Source organism: Cyprinodon variegatus, unplaced genomic scaffold, assembly GCF_000732505.1.
Source record: "Cyprinodon variegatus isolate N-32 unplaced genomic scaffold, C_variegatus-1.0 Scaffold225, whole genome shotgun sequence".
Taxonomy (NCBI): Eukaryota; Metazoa; Chordata; class Actinopteri; order Cyprinodontiformes; family Cyprinodontidae; genus Cyprinodon; species Cyprinodon variegatus.
In genome coordinates, this window is record NW_015150678.1 from 377,014 (window position 1) to 391,083 (window position 14,070).

The 14,070-nt window shown below is 37.5% G+C and overlaps 1 long non-coding RNA gene across 1 annotated transcript; it reads right to left on the minus strand.

Moving 5' to 3' along the window:
• Positions 1-5,572: 5,572 nt before the first annotated feature.
• Positions 5,573-10,185, minus strand: LOC107088651. The gene is made up of 3 exons (XR_001481388.1): positions 10,094-10,185; positions 5,832-5,903; positions 5,573-5,640 (listed from the first exon to the last, which is right to left on the minus strand). It is a non-coding gene; the product is annotated as an uncharacterized LOC107088651 (long non-coding RNA).
• Positions 10,186-14,070: the final 3,885 nt, after the last annotated feature.

Below are 14,070 nucleotides of genomic sequence, written 5' to 3' on the forward strand. Positions count from 1 at the left end.
ATTTTCAACTCTTTCCCTTATTCTCTCCCACCACAAACTCAAACACACGAACAACTCAGCTAATAAAACATAAAATAAGAATACGGATAATATTATCTTTCTCACATCTTAAGTTTTTTTGGACAGATTTTCTTTTTCCTATTTGAATTTAAATGTATAATCGTTCATTATATGTAAATATTATGTATTTTATTATGTTTTGTGTTGTAAATATTGTTCTGATAAGTAAATAATTGTGGAAATGTTACTTGGATAAAAAAAAAAATAATAAAACAGATATTTTGTATCCATCCTTGCTCATCTGAGAGAACCAAGCATCACATAGTAAAAGGTGTGGCTCAGTAGAGCTAATCCTGAGGGATAATCTATAGTTCTATTCACCTGAAAGACAAATGCTTTGGTGACTTCTCGGTCCAGAACTTCAGTGTTTTTCACTCGGACCGTCCCATCAGGGCTGATGGAGAAGGGGGTTGATTCTGGAAGAATTTTCAAGGTTCCCACAAATCCTCCCTGAGGAATCATTGACAAAAATAGAAGAAAAATCATTAAATAAATCAACTTTTATTCGCCCTACCTTTGGTTTTCAAGAATAACCCCAGATATTTTCTACCGTTGAACAAAAGAAAGTAAACTGCAGTTAATTACATAGTAGAAGGCCAAAAAAAGATTGTCTACATTAAACCACCAAACTACTTCCTTTTAAATGTTTATTTAGCCACAAATTATACTGTTTTACAAAATTCCTTCTTAAAAATTGCAAATAAATTATACTGTAAAATCCACCTGGTCCAAATCAGTGACGACGGCTTTGAACACCACGGCGTCGGCGGGGGAGTTCTCCAGCAGGGAAACGTTGTACTTAGGCTGATCAAACTTTGGAGCTTCGTCGTTCACATCTTCCACTGTGACGGAAACAATGGCTGCAGCCGTTTTCAGCAGGTCATCTGTCTGGGCCGCCTGCAGACATCACACAACAACACCGGGTTGGTTCTATCTATGGCTCAAAGGCATATTATAACAAATGACAATCATGCTTTCTTTATATTCTCCCACTGGCTGGGTGTAAATGAAAACATAATTACCTTAATGTTGACAGAGATCTCACCGCTGTCCATGTCCTCCCTGTCAAAGGCCGTCACCACAGACAGAACTCCAGTGCCAGGGTTGATGTTAAAGTTTGGTTGGTACTTGGCAGGAGAGACTAAAAAAAACAGATTATTGATTCATCTGCTATATTTCTACTAATGGAAAAATGTCTGCAAAAGCTGAACTCGTAGATTAAACACAGATGGGCTTGCCATACCAGAGCTGATGCTGTATACAACAGTCATGTTGATTCCAGAGTCTCCATCTTGGGCCTTTATTGCCTCTGGTGTGATTTCACTAAGTTGTCCATCCTAACACACATATTTGAGACCAACACTTCTATGTTAGGTCTTTTGAAAGTGAACCAAACAGTTTTGTATGTAAAACTATGTGTCTATATAGAAAACGGTTTACTTAAAAGGACTATGTCAGTGAGTCAGTGGTAAAACTCATGCAACTGCTGGAGTGAGACTCACCTGGTTCTCTGAAATAGTAGCTTGGTAAAGACTGTGGCTGAAATAAGGATTCAAGTTATCATAGTCTGTAACAATTATCTCAACAGAGGTTGTGTTTTGCCGTTTGTCTACGTCCTGCAGAAAACAATGGAGAGTCGATTTATCACCAAAAGATAAAGAGGAGGTACTTATGATGGAACTAAATGAATGAAGAATGTATAAATATGCTTACCTTGGCAGTGACAATAAAATTATACTTTGGGGCAACATTGTAGTTGAGTCGCCTCTTTACCCTAAATACCCCCGTGTTTGTTATGTAAAAGTCTTCAGATTGTGGTTCCTGAAAGAAAATGTTAGCATTAAATGAAATTGTAAATTGATCTCATAAGTGAAAACAAATAGAATGGCTGGAAAGTAAAATGCTTGTTTTTCATGTGCATTAATGTGGTAGGAAAAAAAAAACAATTCCCTTTTAGATATATTATGAGTGCTGAGTTTTATTCATTCGGGCCTCAGAGCTGCAAGGCAACAAAGTGTCTGAGTGAGAGGAGTGTTTAAGATAAAAAAATAATAGTTCTCATAACAAGATAGACTGTTTCTCAGGGATTATTTCATAAGTGTTATTTTCCAAACTGTCTGTCTTTGTTTGAGTAAAGATGTTTGGAGACCTTCACAGCCTTTCTACAGGGTTTTATTTAGGGAAAAACAAATGCTGTCTAGTTCAGAGCATCATACTGTGAGGGCTGATGTGTCTTGTTCTTTTTTCTTTGCACAGTTAAATAAAAAGCCAACTGAATGAAATCCATTGCTCTAAGTGGAGTGAATAGCTGACTACCTTTTCCCCACAGTAATTAAGCATGCAGTTTTTTCTATGTTTATCGTAAAGATATAGTGGAGGATGTTCTTTTTCCAGGTAGATCATTCAAATTATTGATCCTCCTAATTGTCAATCATTCTGGTGATATGTTTACCTAAGGCCGTCCTACGTGCGTGTCCCCATTTTGACTTACCGTGGGGAGTCTGACATAGTGGAAAAATTACAAATATTCTATTGCAAAGTGAACTTGTATGAGCTATGAGAACACTAACCTTTAAACAAAGCGTGCACGAGGCAAAATGGGCATGTGCATGCTTTCACACGCGTTTCATAGACGTTCCCTCTTGGGAGCGGGTACAGGGTTGTACATGTGCATTTTTTTTTAAGTAGAGAGGGCGGGTCTTTTCAAAAATTCCCCCAAATCCTCCACTATACCTTTAAGCCAGTGTTGATCTTTTAATGGTTTGTTCAAAATAACGTTGACATTTTTTTCCAGTGTTTTTTTTATTGATCTATTCATTTACACACTTAAATCCTACAGGCAGACAAAATTAAATGGTCTTTCCCATTACTGATAACTCTTGGTTGGGTTGTCAAGATATTTATCATGTCTCCATCATCATGCATGATCACGTTGACCTGATCATATGTTCTTTAACAAGTTAAGCACTATATCTTTCTACATGCTATTATTTTCTATTTTCTAAAATGATTATTGAAATAAAAATATGTTTTGCAATGGTCTTAAAATCTAAATGCTGTTGATTTTAATGTCCTTACAAAGGAATATTCGAGGGTGTTGAATTGAGGGCTGCTGTCTTTATCAACAGCTGTCACTTGAAGAACCTTAGTCTCAGGGTTTGTAATCTGAAAGAACAGACATCAGAATGATTAAAGCAATTCATTAAAGCAAACCAAGAAAAACAAATCATACAATTACTTCTTATTGGTTGAGATTTCATGACATAATGACATGAAAACCTAACGACGTGTCTATTTTTAGATCAAAAAAAGGGGTCAGTTTATACAGCGTTTAATCCTCCAGGGAAGGAGAAATTAGGAATATCTATAAAAGAAAGAAAGTGCTTGGGAGAATATTAAAGAGATAAAGCTTTTTTTTCACTTGGTTGTTTCTTTGAGAAGAAAGGTAAGCAGCTGAAAGCAGTTTGAGTGAAGATGTCTCAAAGTGGAGGCAGCAAATTGGAGCTTTATTCTGACAACGTAGACCCAAGTTATAGCTCCCAATCCTCTGACTTAAACAGTCCCTTCACTGCAAAAATGTCTAAGTAAGTCAATTTTTCTTAAATGAAGTTAATTTTTTACTGATTTGCGCAGGAAAGTGAGAAACTTTGCCAATGGAATAAGAAAATTTACATTTAGAATGAGAAAAAACAACAACCGCAACCTCTTATTTCAAGTGCATAATACTGATTATCTTATTTTAAGACGAAATACTCAATCCATTGGTAGATCATCTTATTTACCCACTCAAATTAACTGTACATATAGTTATTTGAAAAAGATTCTAAATATTTTAAGATAGTTTTTGCTTTGTTTGTAATAGATCAAAGTGACTTACCTCTGAAACTGTTGCGTTATAGAAACTCTGCTGAAATTCTGGGCCGTTATCGTTGATATCATTGACTGTCAGTCGGCGCTGTAAAAGCAGAATGGGAGAAGCTATTTCATGTTGCTATTTAATCATTTTTATAATCTCTATGCTACAGTTATTCTAATTTTACCCACCTTATTATCCTGGCCACACACCAACTTGTAGTACAACACTCTATCACTCTGCAACACAAAAACATAGAAGGATTTAACTTCTGCTGGAACAGGTTAAAGAGCAAAGCTGTACATGGGCTGAAAGGAGAAGGCTGTCACTTCAGCACAGATCAGTCAAGATATACAAAAGTGCTTTAAAGGTATACTATGCAACCGGTGTTGATTTTCCAGCGAGGCTCCCCCCAGAGGGCGAAAGTAAAAGTGCACTGTCGTAAATATGCACAGCTGTTCTCCTGGTTTCTCCGTCAAGCCAGGCGCGGTTGTTTTGAGCTTAGCAGACAGGCGAATGCAACGAATGACTAATGCTGCGTTCACACCGCAGCTGGCGTGACAGAAGCAGCGAGTTTACATGCAAAGTCAATGGTTGACGCGCGTCAAGACGCAGCAAAAGGTCCCGCGGCGCGTTTTGAGCAGCAGGCGCAGCACGTCTGAGCAGCTGAAGCAGTGCGTCGGGCGAGTTTAATCATCTGACGCAGGGAGAGAGACACAGCGCTGATGATCACTCCTCTTAAACAGTTTATTGACGCCTAAATTAACTTAAAATGCAGAAATCTGCCGGCAGAATATGCAGTTCGGATTATTTAGATGAAAAACACCTACCAGCTGCCGCGGTGAACCGCGAGGAGGCGACCCGGCCAGAGGCTGCTGATGAAGGGATTCCTTCTGTCGGCGCACCGCTGGTATGTGGGGGTCTGAGCGGCTCCGACAGAAAAAATATCGAAGGCAGGATGATAATCTGAATGAACTGACTGCACTGATTACGTTTTCAGGTGTATTTTGTCATTTAAACACATATTAAAACTACTTTATTCCAAATGATCACAGCAAATATAGCTGCAAGGCAGAGAAAGGATAGTGAAGCTCCGCCCAACGCGCCTCAGACACATTTTAGCACCGCGCAGCCAGAGCAGCAAAGCTGCTTCAGCCGCGCGTCAGAACTAACTGGTACAAGCAGCAAAAAGGAAGCAGCAGACGCGATTTTGCTGCTTTTGCTGCGTGAACGTAGCATAACTGCACAAAGATCGCCACTGTGCTAGCAACGAGAAGGCTTTTAACTGGGGGGTGTAGCAGTTCTCGCCGTAAAGCAAGACTGACTCTCACGAGACTTCTGAGCCTGTGGGTGCGGGTCGGTGCTCCTGCAATTGCAAGTGCGGTATTTCCCCCACAGACCACCAGGGCGGCCGAGAATACCTTTGTTCAACCTGAAATGACTCATTTAATCATCCAAAACGTAATGGAACACATTAATTAACTGAAAAATGTTGCATAGTGTGCCTTTAAAACAAAAATATTTAGAAAACTTCATTTTAAGTAGAATTAAAATGGGACAGTTTACATCAGCCAGTTTGTCTGCGTCGAGTGGCTTCTTGGTACGAACAGTTGCTGTGCTTTCCCCTGGATTGTGGATCAACTCCAGAAACTGAAGATGGTCGAAAATGTCCACCTCCAGGGTCAGACTGGTACCAGGTGGAATACCAGTCACCAGCTCCACATCACCTGCAGCAGCAGGTGATAAACAATCAGAAAAACTGAATCACTTGGAAATGTCCTTATTACTCACCTAATTCACAGTATATGTAACATTAAATGATCTGTTTTTTAATGATGAAAAATGACAGACTCAAGCAATGCATCAAGGTGGCGTTGGACTAACCGTGATACTGCTTAAGAAGTTTTAAACATCTCACCTGAATATTCTTCATCCACAGCACCCAGATGCTTTGCTTCAGAAACCGAAACACAGTTAATGGTTGTAGTGCCTACAGAAACAGAGAAAAAAAGTTAGTTTATTTTAACCAAAGTTCAGTGTATTATATGTGTAATGAATATTTATTATGATAAAAACAGCATAACTTACACCCAAAAGGGTCACACAAATTTAAGATATATATAATTTTAAGATAACACATTCCCATTGTTATGAATTGCATGAAATTCACGGTTACCTTAATATGACTTAAACAATAAATAAGTCATATATTTGAAATGAAAACACATCGATTAGTATTAATTTAAGTATACTTTATTAAGAGCAAATACATAAACCTGAATAATAAGTTTTTCAAATAAGTAAGCTTTATTAAAATAATCGATTTGTAAGGTTAACAATTATTATTATTAATTATTAATATGCTTAGATGTGACTGATACAATGTCCTAGAATATTGTTTTGTCGAAACAACAGTTTATCTCCATTGTAGAACAAAAGAAAAAAAGCAAACCAACGTTTGTGCATCTGTAGTAAAAAAAGAAAATCTATCTTTTTTTAGCACCTGATCTTTCTGCACTGGGGCAGTTCAATTTATGCACAACACGTGTGATCTCAAGGCATTTACATAGACAATTCAATACATAGATTCAGTCCTCAAATATGTTTTTTATGTGCAGAAATCAATGTCTACAATATCCATGGGTTTCCATTCCAAAAGAAAGTAGCACCTATGAGCTGTGGATTGGATAATGTCAACATTGTCTCTAAATAAAATAGAAATAAGTAAATCCTAAAAACATAATGAAAAAAACAGTCTACTGGATATGTTTTCTAAGTTTGAAGACTCTTCCATCCAGGAAGCTTTTTCAATTCAAAATGTCAGAAATAGCGTTCAGTTCAAGGCTTTGTAGAATTGTTAGTCTGTAATACTCGAAACCTGTCTATGTCTCTGAAAGGGGGCGTGGTTAAAGGGGATTGTTGTTGTCGGATATTACAGGCTAACAAAGAAACAAAGCGACCCCCACGGGAGAAGGGGTCCGTCTGACCCGTTCGTCCGTTTCAAGTTGCATGTTTCTAAGCCAAAACAAGGCTTTGCTTTGGTCCACTCTAAAAATCCTTGAACTCAATGCTATTTCTGAAATTTTGAACTGAAAAAGCTTCCTGGATGGGAAGCGAAATGTCTTCAAACTTGAAAACAAAGTCCATAGAAATGTTTTTTTTTTTTTCTTTTACTTTTTTGGAATGACTATGACCTGAATGACTGAAAATGTTCACCAGCAAGTAAATCCTGATTAGTCCTATAGGATTAACTCCCGAAATGACTATAGCTCATGTTTTATTTGACATAATCTATTTTTCCTATCAACCATTTACTCTTTAGTTTACACTTAAAGTGGAAATATAGTAAGAAAAAAGTGTGTTGGAGGTGAAATACCCCAAAAAGGTTCCTCTACCTTTCATTTGTTTTTGGCATGTGATAATTTTACTTTTTTTCTTTTTATAATCACTGGATATCAAGTGTATATGTACACATCCCAAATTAAAAAAACATTTTTAAGTACTTTACTTGTCCAGAGCTGCTAAGGACCCCCAGTCCTCCCCTCCTTAGGTTTGCTGTATATTTGTGAAAATTGCAGTGAGGATAAAAGTATTAAACTCTCAGAGTTTGTGAAACTATAAGCTACAGTGTTATTCCCAGCCGAAACCATATGCTAACAAAGTTCATAGAATGACACTAACAAGCTGGTACTATCGAAAAAAAGTTTTAGGTTAGTTAGGATTACCAAGATAATTTCTTTTTCATTAGTACTAGCAAAAAATAGTCCAATTTTTTTTTTTTTTTTTTTATAAAGGCAGACAATCTTCAGTAGGGTCAATCTACAGTAATCCTATTGTACAAACAGGAAAACGAATAAACGCATGCATTCTTTGCTGTCGAATCAGAGAGTCCATGAAATCAGCTGGTTTTCCTTAGTTAGATTTGCTTTTAGGCTGAATTGTTTCTGTAAAGGCCTTGAGATGATGAGTTGAGAATTGGCGCTACATAAATAAACCAAATTGAATTAAATTGAATATGTATTTAAAGAATAAATCACAGAAGGCCAGATTTTTATAGAGCCCCTGTTAAAAAAATCTACATACCTGCTATATATACAAATAGATATGCTATCTAAATTAATCATACCTGGATCTGCTTATTAAGGCATTTGAATATGTTGAGTAGTTAATCTTATCTTAAGTTATATACAGGTCCCCACACTTAACATATCAGCTCTACCATAATACAGCAAAATTAGCATGGGAAAGAGCATGAATTATGTGATTATCTGTAATGTTGGTATAAGAATGTCAAAATGAATGACTATTTCTTTTTGAGTATTTTTGCAAATTTATGGTTAATATAAGCTACTATCAATTAAAACCTCAATGGACGTTTTAATTGATAGTACTGACATTCCATTTTAAGTATCACTACTGCCACCCACAGTTTTAGAGTGGAACTGCTTGTTCCGGTGGCTGTGAATTATGCAATTCAATTCAGTTTATTTATATAGCGCCAAATTCACAACACATGTCATCTCAAGGCACTTTACAGTTCAACCAGATCATCCAGTCAAATTGATACAAAGTTTTCTATCTAAGGAAAACCAGTTGATTGCATCGACTCATTGACTCAAATACAATCCCTCAATTATAATTACATCCACATAAGAACAAGAAGTCACATGTAGGCGTAAGCCCCCCCAGCTAATGAGAGACATAAATATATATTTGACCTACTTTCTTAACATATATTTAAAGCCAATGCTATAGATAAAAAAACAATACCTAGACAAAATACTCTAATAATCCACTGACGCCAGACATTATTTGTGATTCAAAGTAAATCTGCTTCTGTTGAAAGTTCTGTTCAGACGCCCTGTCTGAGTCTGTTACTGTACTTATTATTCAAATTTTTTAAGATAAATGAAAAAAAAAATACAATTCAGTTTGGTGCTGGCTCATCGTGTTGACAATTCAAATGACTTTACAGTGGAGTCACAATCACCATATTGTTTTCTCAACACACATACCTTCTACATTATTCTTATACATTTCTCTAAGGTCCATAATTGAGTGACCATTTTTCTATAATCTTTTTGCTGCTGTAAACATCAGGATTTCCCCACTGCTGGACAATAAAGGGATTTTTTTATTCTATTCTATTCTATTATAGAACCTATAAAACCTATAAAAATCTCTATGGAAATTGAACTAGATCTACTATCTATTCTATTATAGTTAGATAAGCAGAAGGGAATTTAGATTTAAGTGCCTTGCCCAGGGGCACATGGATATGAGACATTGGAGAGCTGGAATCAAACCCACAACCTTTAGGAAACAGCAACTCTTCCAGCTTATCCACAGTTTATGGATTTGAGGATCCTCAGATTCCTTTTTTTCACTTACACAACCATACGTTTCACAACAGAGCGGGGTTAAAAATAAATTTAAGATTTTAAAGGAGTATAAATAGCGAAAAAAAAATACACCTAAAGAAATTAAGTTAACAAAGTAGATCAGTCAAATTTATCGTAGAGGCACATTAGTTATTAATGCTTGCAAGAATAAGAACAGACAGAGATTGATTAAACCAGCTACCTTTTTATAGAAGGTGCCATAAAACTACATACAGAGAGAAAACAGCAATAAAAACCCAACCCCTGATTTCTAAAGGAGGCCAGTTTGCTCTGAAATAAGCAACAATAACAAAACTATCATATCAGGGCAAATCTCTGCTTTTAAAGAGTAAAGGAAACCAGAGTGATCTGGAAGTGTGCACATATTTCCCGCTGGACATTTTTATGTAGAGTGTACAATTTAGCACACTCAAAATAACAGCCAGAATCCTGATGAAAGCCACAGTTGGCTTTAACAACAACAGGATAGCCAATTTATATAGTTTAACTAACGTGGGATAAAGAAGACACGGCACCAGTAGAACAAGTGGAGTGTGTCCATTTTGAACCTTGAACCTAATAGATAAGGAGAGAGTTCTGTAAGGCTGAAACATTCAAATTAAAGGCTCTACTTCCTGTTCTTGACATAAAATATTGATATAACACTAAAGAATTTAACCTTAGATTTAATTCTAGACCCTTTTTTATAACTTCATTACTCTCTGGCCTTCTGCTTTCCTGCATTCAGAACAAGCCTGTAGACACAGTGTTTATGCGGCTATGCAGATAGTATACTCACCTATCGGACTTCCATTAATGACAGGCAGCCACACAGCGACAACAAGAGCGACGCATATCCGACTCCAACCAGCGCCGTCCATGTTGGTGTAGTCGTGTTCTCCCGTCCCGACAACTGAGCTGATCAGGTGAATCTCAGCTGCTATGAGTGATGAACAGTTTCCATAACCCTCCTTCCAACCAATAACCTTTTATGATGGGCTATAAAATGTTACAGTGATGTTGGACAGTATCAAAGATCAAGGTACACGAAGAGTTGCATTTCTTCTAAACAGAATCTATTACCTTTCATAAAGGCCTGACTGAAAATAATCCTCGCTAACTTTAGGTCATTGTATATTTATTTTACATCTCAAAAATATGAGCAGTTTGTTTGAACACTCTTGTTATTTTAAAGTGTTTTAAATTCAATAATGCCATAATCATTGCACTTAATTTTGATGAATTATACACCCACTCTGAAGATCTAATATTCCAAAAGATTTGGACGTTGAAGCTAACTTTTGTTTACAGTAATGAAGCTTAAGCGAAAATTCAACCTGGAAGACTCTTATCAGCTACACCACAACCACTTGTGATGTCCCTCATTCAGCTCCAGCCAATTTGCCAATTTGTAGCCACATCGTCGCCAAAGCCAATCATCTTTCAAGATCCCCTTTATTTAGCTCCTGGCCCTGCTTTTCTCTCCACAGGCAAACTTTCACCCACCTCAACCCAATCCCCTACCTCATTCTCAGTCCCACTCACCCTGTGGCTTATTCCACCACCAGTGTCCGGGACCAGGGGAAGACGAGGAGACCAACATGCACCGGGAACAGATCTGACTTACTGCCGGCAATGTGAACCAACCTCCTGCTGTGGTCACATAGAGAATGGACAACCCGTAACAGAAACCTGTGTCAGCCAAGACAGTTTTACAACATCCAGAGCCTTATAGTACTCAGGAAGAATCTCATCCACCACCAGAGCATTGCCACCGAAAAGCTCTCTAACTACCTTGGTTACTTCAAGCTTGGCTGCTTGGGGGAGTGGCGGCATAGTGGTTAGGGCATAGGGCTTTGAATCCTGAGATTGTGAGTTCAATCCCCCACTCCCACAGTCCCTTAGCAAGATCATTAACCCCACACTGCTCCCCGGGCGCCACACAATGGCAGCCCACTGCTCCCCAAGGGGAAGGGTTAAATGCAGAGAGTTCATTTCATTGCTCTGTACTTGTGACAGTGTAATGACAATAAAATTGAATTATTTGTATGATTGAAAATACCTCTAAGTCCCCAGCCTCCTTGGCAGACCTGATGATGGGATTGAGGAGATCCTTGAAATACTCTTTCCATCACCAACATACCCAATCGAGGTCAGCAGCTCCCCACCCACAATGTAAACAATGTTGGTAAAGCACTGCTTCCACCTCTTAAGGAGTCGGACAGTTTGCCGGAACACTTTCGAGGCTGACCGATAGTCCTCCTCCATGGCTTTTGCCTCTGTGACCACACATGCTTCAGCATGCTAGGCCTGCCGGTACCTCTCAGCTGATTCCAGAGTCCAATTATTCAGTTTTTCAATTCAGTTTATTTCTATAACGCCAATGCACAACACATGTCATCTCAAGGCACTTTGCAATTCACCAGATCATACAGTCAAATTGATTCAAAGTTTTCCATCTTAGGAAAACCAGTTGATAACATCGACTCATTGACTCGAATGCAATACCTCACACCCCCAACTAGCTAACAAGGCCAGGTAGGCCTTCTTCTTGAGCTTAAAGACATCCCTTACTTTCAGGGATTGCATCTGCGACAGACCCTAGAGACTTTACGAACACAGCTACGAATGGCCACATCAACAATGTCTCCCATTCTACTTTTAGAAATTCTAGGAACCACTAGTAAACCTGCAGACTGAGAGAAAAGTGTTCTGTTAGGAACACGAGGAACAATCAGATCTCTGATGTAAGATGGAGTTTGGCCATTTAAGGCTTTATATGTGAGTATTTGAGCATTCAGTTTTCAGCTCCTGTAGACTAAAGACAGTATGACTAACAAGAAATAGGTTTTATTTGTCCTTGTGGGAATTTTCTTGACATTTCCTCATTTGTACCATAAAGTCGAATCAGACAGAGAGGGTATAAAGGATTTCATTGTTTTCAGATATGAGTCAGGAGAAGGGCAGGAAAAACTTCCCACCATTATGCACTTTGCCTTGGTAATTAAAGGACGGTGGCTAAGATGAACAAACACATGGCAAATTTATAAACAAATAGAAAATAGAAATGGTAATTCAATCATAAAAATAGAGGGTTGAAAACAAAACTAAAGGTGTTATGGTTTTCTTTCTGTTCCAGCTTTATCTCTGAGTTTTCAGTGGTCTAATTTCCGTTCTTGTATTCTAGTTATTTTTGATTGTATTTTTGTTCTTTTGTTCACACCTGCTCCCAATCTGCTAATTAGCCTGGTCTTTGTTTCTCTCTCCTATTTATTCTCTTCTTTGCTGCTCACTCTTTGCTTGTTTGTTGTCATTTCTTTGCCCCCTTTTTGTTAGTATTACTGGTTCGCAGTTTTTGTGGTTTTGTGTATTTATGTTTTGGGTTTTTGCTTCTGTTGAACTTTTTGATTAATTAAATATTCAAGAATTCACTTCAGCTTTTTGTGTCTGCATTTGGGTTCTGACAAACCTTCACCCCCACCTGACAAGAGGTTTTCATTTTACCATCACCATCATCAATATCATTTATAAATGGTAAAGATACCAAATTTAAATCAAAACATAAAATCTTTACAAACTAAATCTAAACAATTTAGAAAGGGAAAATAGATATTTTATTAAGGTATTAAGCCCACTGTTATGTAGGTTAGTGTAAGTCACTTGTAACATGACTGGGCAAGTTAACTGAAAAATAAAGGCTAGGTTCAGGTGTTAGGGTTAGCGCTAAACTAACGTGGCAGTGCAATATAAATGAGTCAGGATAGGGTTAGGCATGAAGAACAGTGTTGTTAGGCATACACCAACATGGCAGAGCATTATGATCCAGTTACTCTGACTTTGGAAGAGGCCCCTCCCGGCTGGGTGTGGCATTTTTGGATACATTGGGAAGCTTTAAATAAATCTGGGCCATTTTACTGTTCGCACAGATATGGCTAAGAAGTAGACTGTAATTTCTGTTTATATCAGTAATTTTGTTAAACATGACTGGAATAAATTCTGCTAATTCTGAAAGATGTTTTCTTTCTCTTTGTACACTATCTGAGATTCATTCCTCCTCAGATTAGAACCAAGCGATCAAACACCTTTTATAAATGGCTTAGATGCAGTTTATAAATGAATATAAAACATGGATGAAACGATCTGTTAATTATTAGTTAATGGTCTCTTTAACATTTATAAATTATGTTTTTTTGTAAATTGTTACCAACTATACAAACACAATTGCTGAAAAAGAGAAAGTAGGCCTACTGCCATCATATAGCAAATAAAACAAAAACAACTTGCTGCTAACACATGAAAGGTGCCAAAAAAAGGAAAAGAAAGTTAAAAAGAAAGTGCTGCAAAAAAAATGTCAGTTTGGTTTTCTTTTTCTCAGAGCTCCACAGTAAACTGGCCTGGTTTAGAAATCAGGGGTTGGGCCTTTCACACTGTTTCCTTTGTGTTTGATGTTTTATGACATTATTCTGTAGAGGCCGAGGTATAAAAAGCTAGCACATCTTAGATTAGATAGATTAGATCACTGGTTTGATCAATCTCTGTCTGATATCATTCTTGTAAGCATTAATAAGGAAAAAAGGAATGTGTCACTACAGTTATTTCAACCAATCTCCTTTGGTAACTTTATTTATTTAGCTGCATATTTTAAGATATTAGGATATGCCCCCCTCCATAAACTATATATTTCTTTCCATCCATCCATCCATCCATCCATCCATCCATCCATCCATCCATCCATCCATCCATCCATCCATCAATCCAACCATCCATCCATCCATC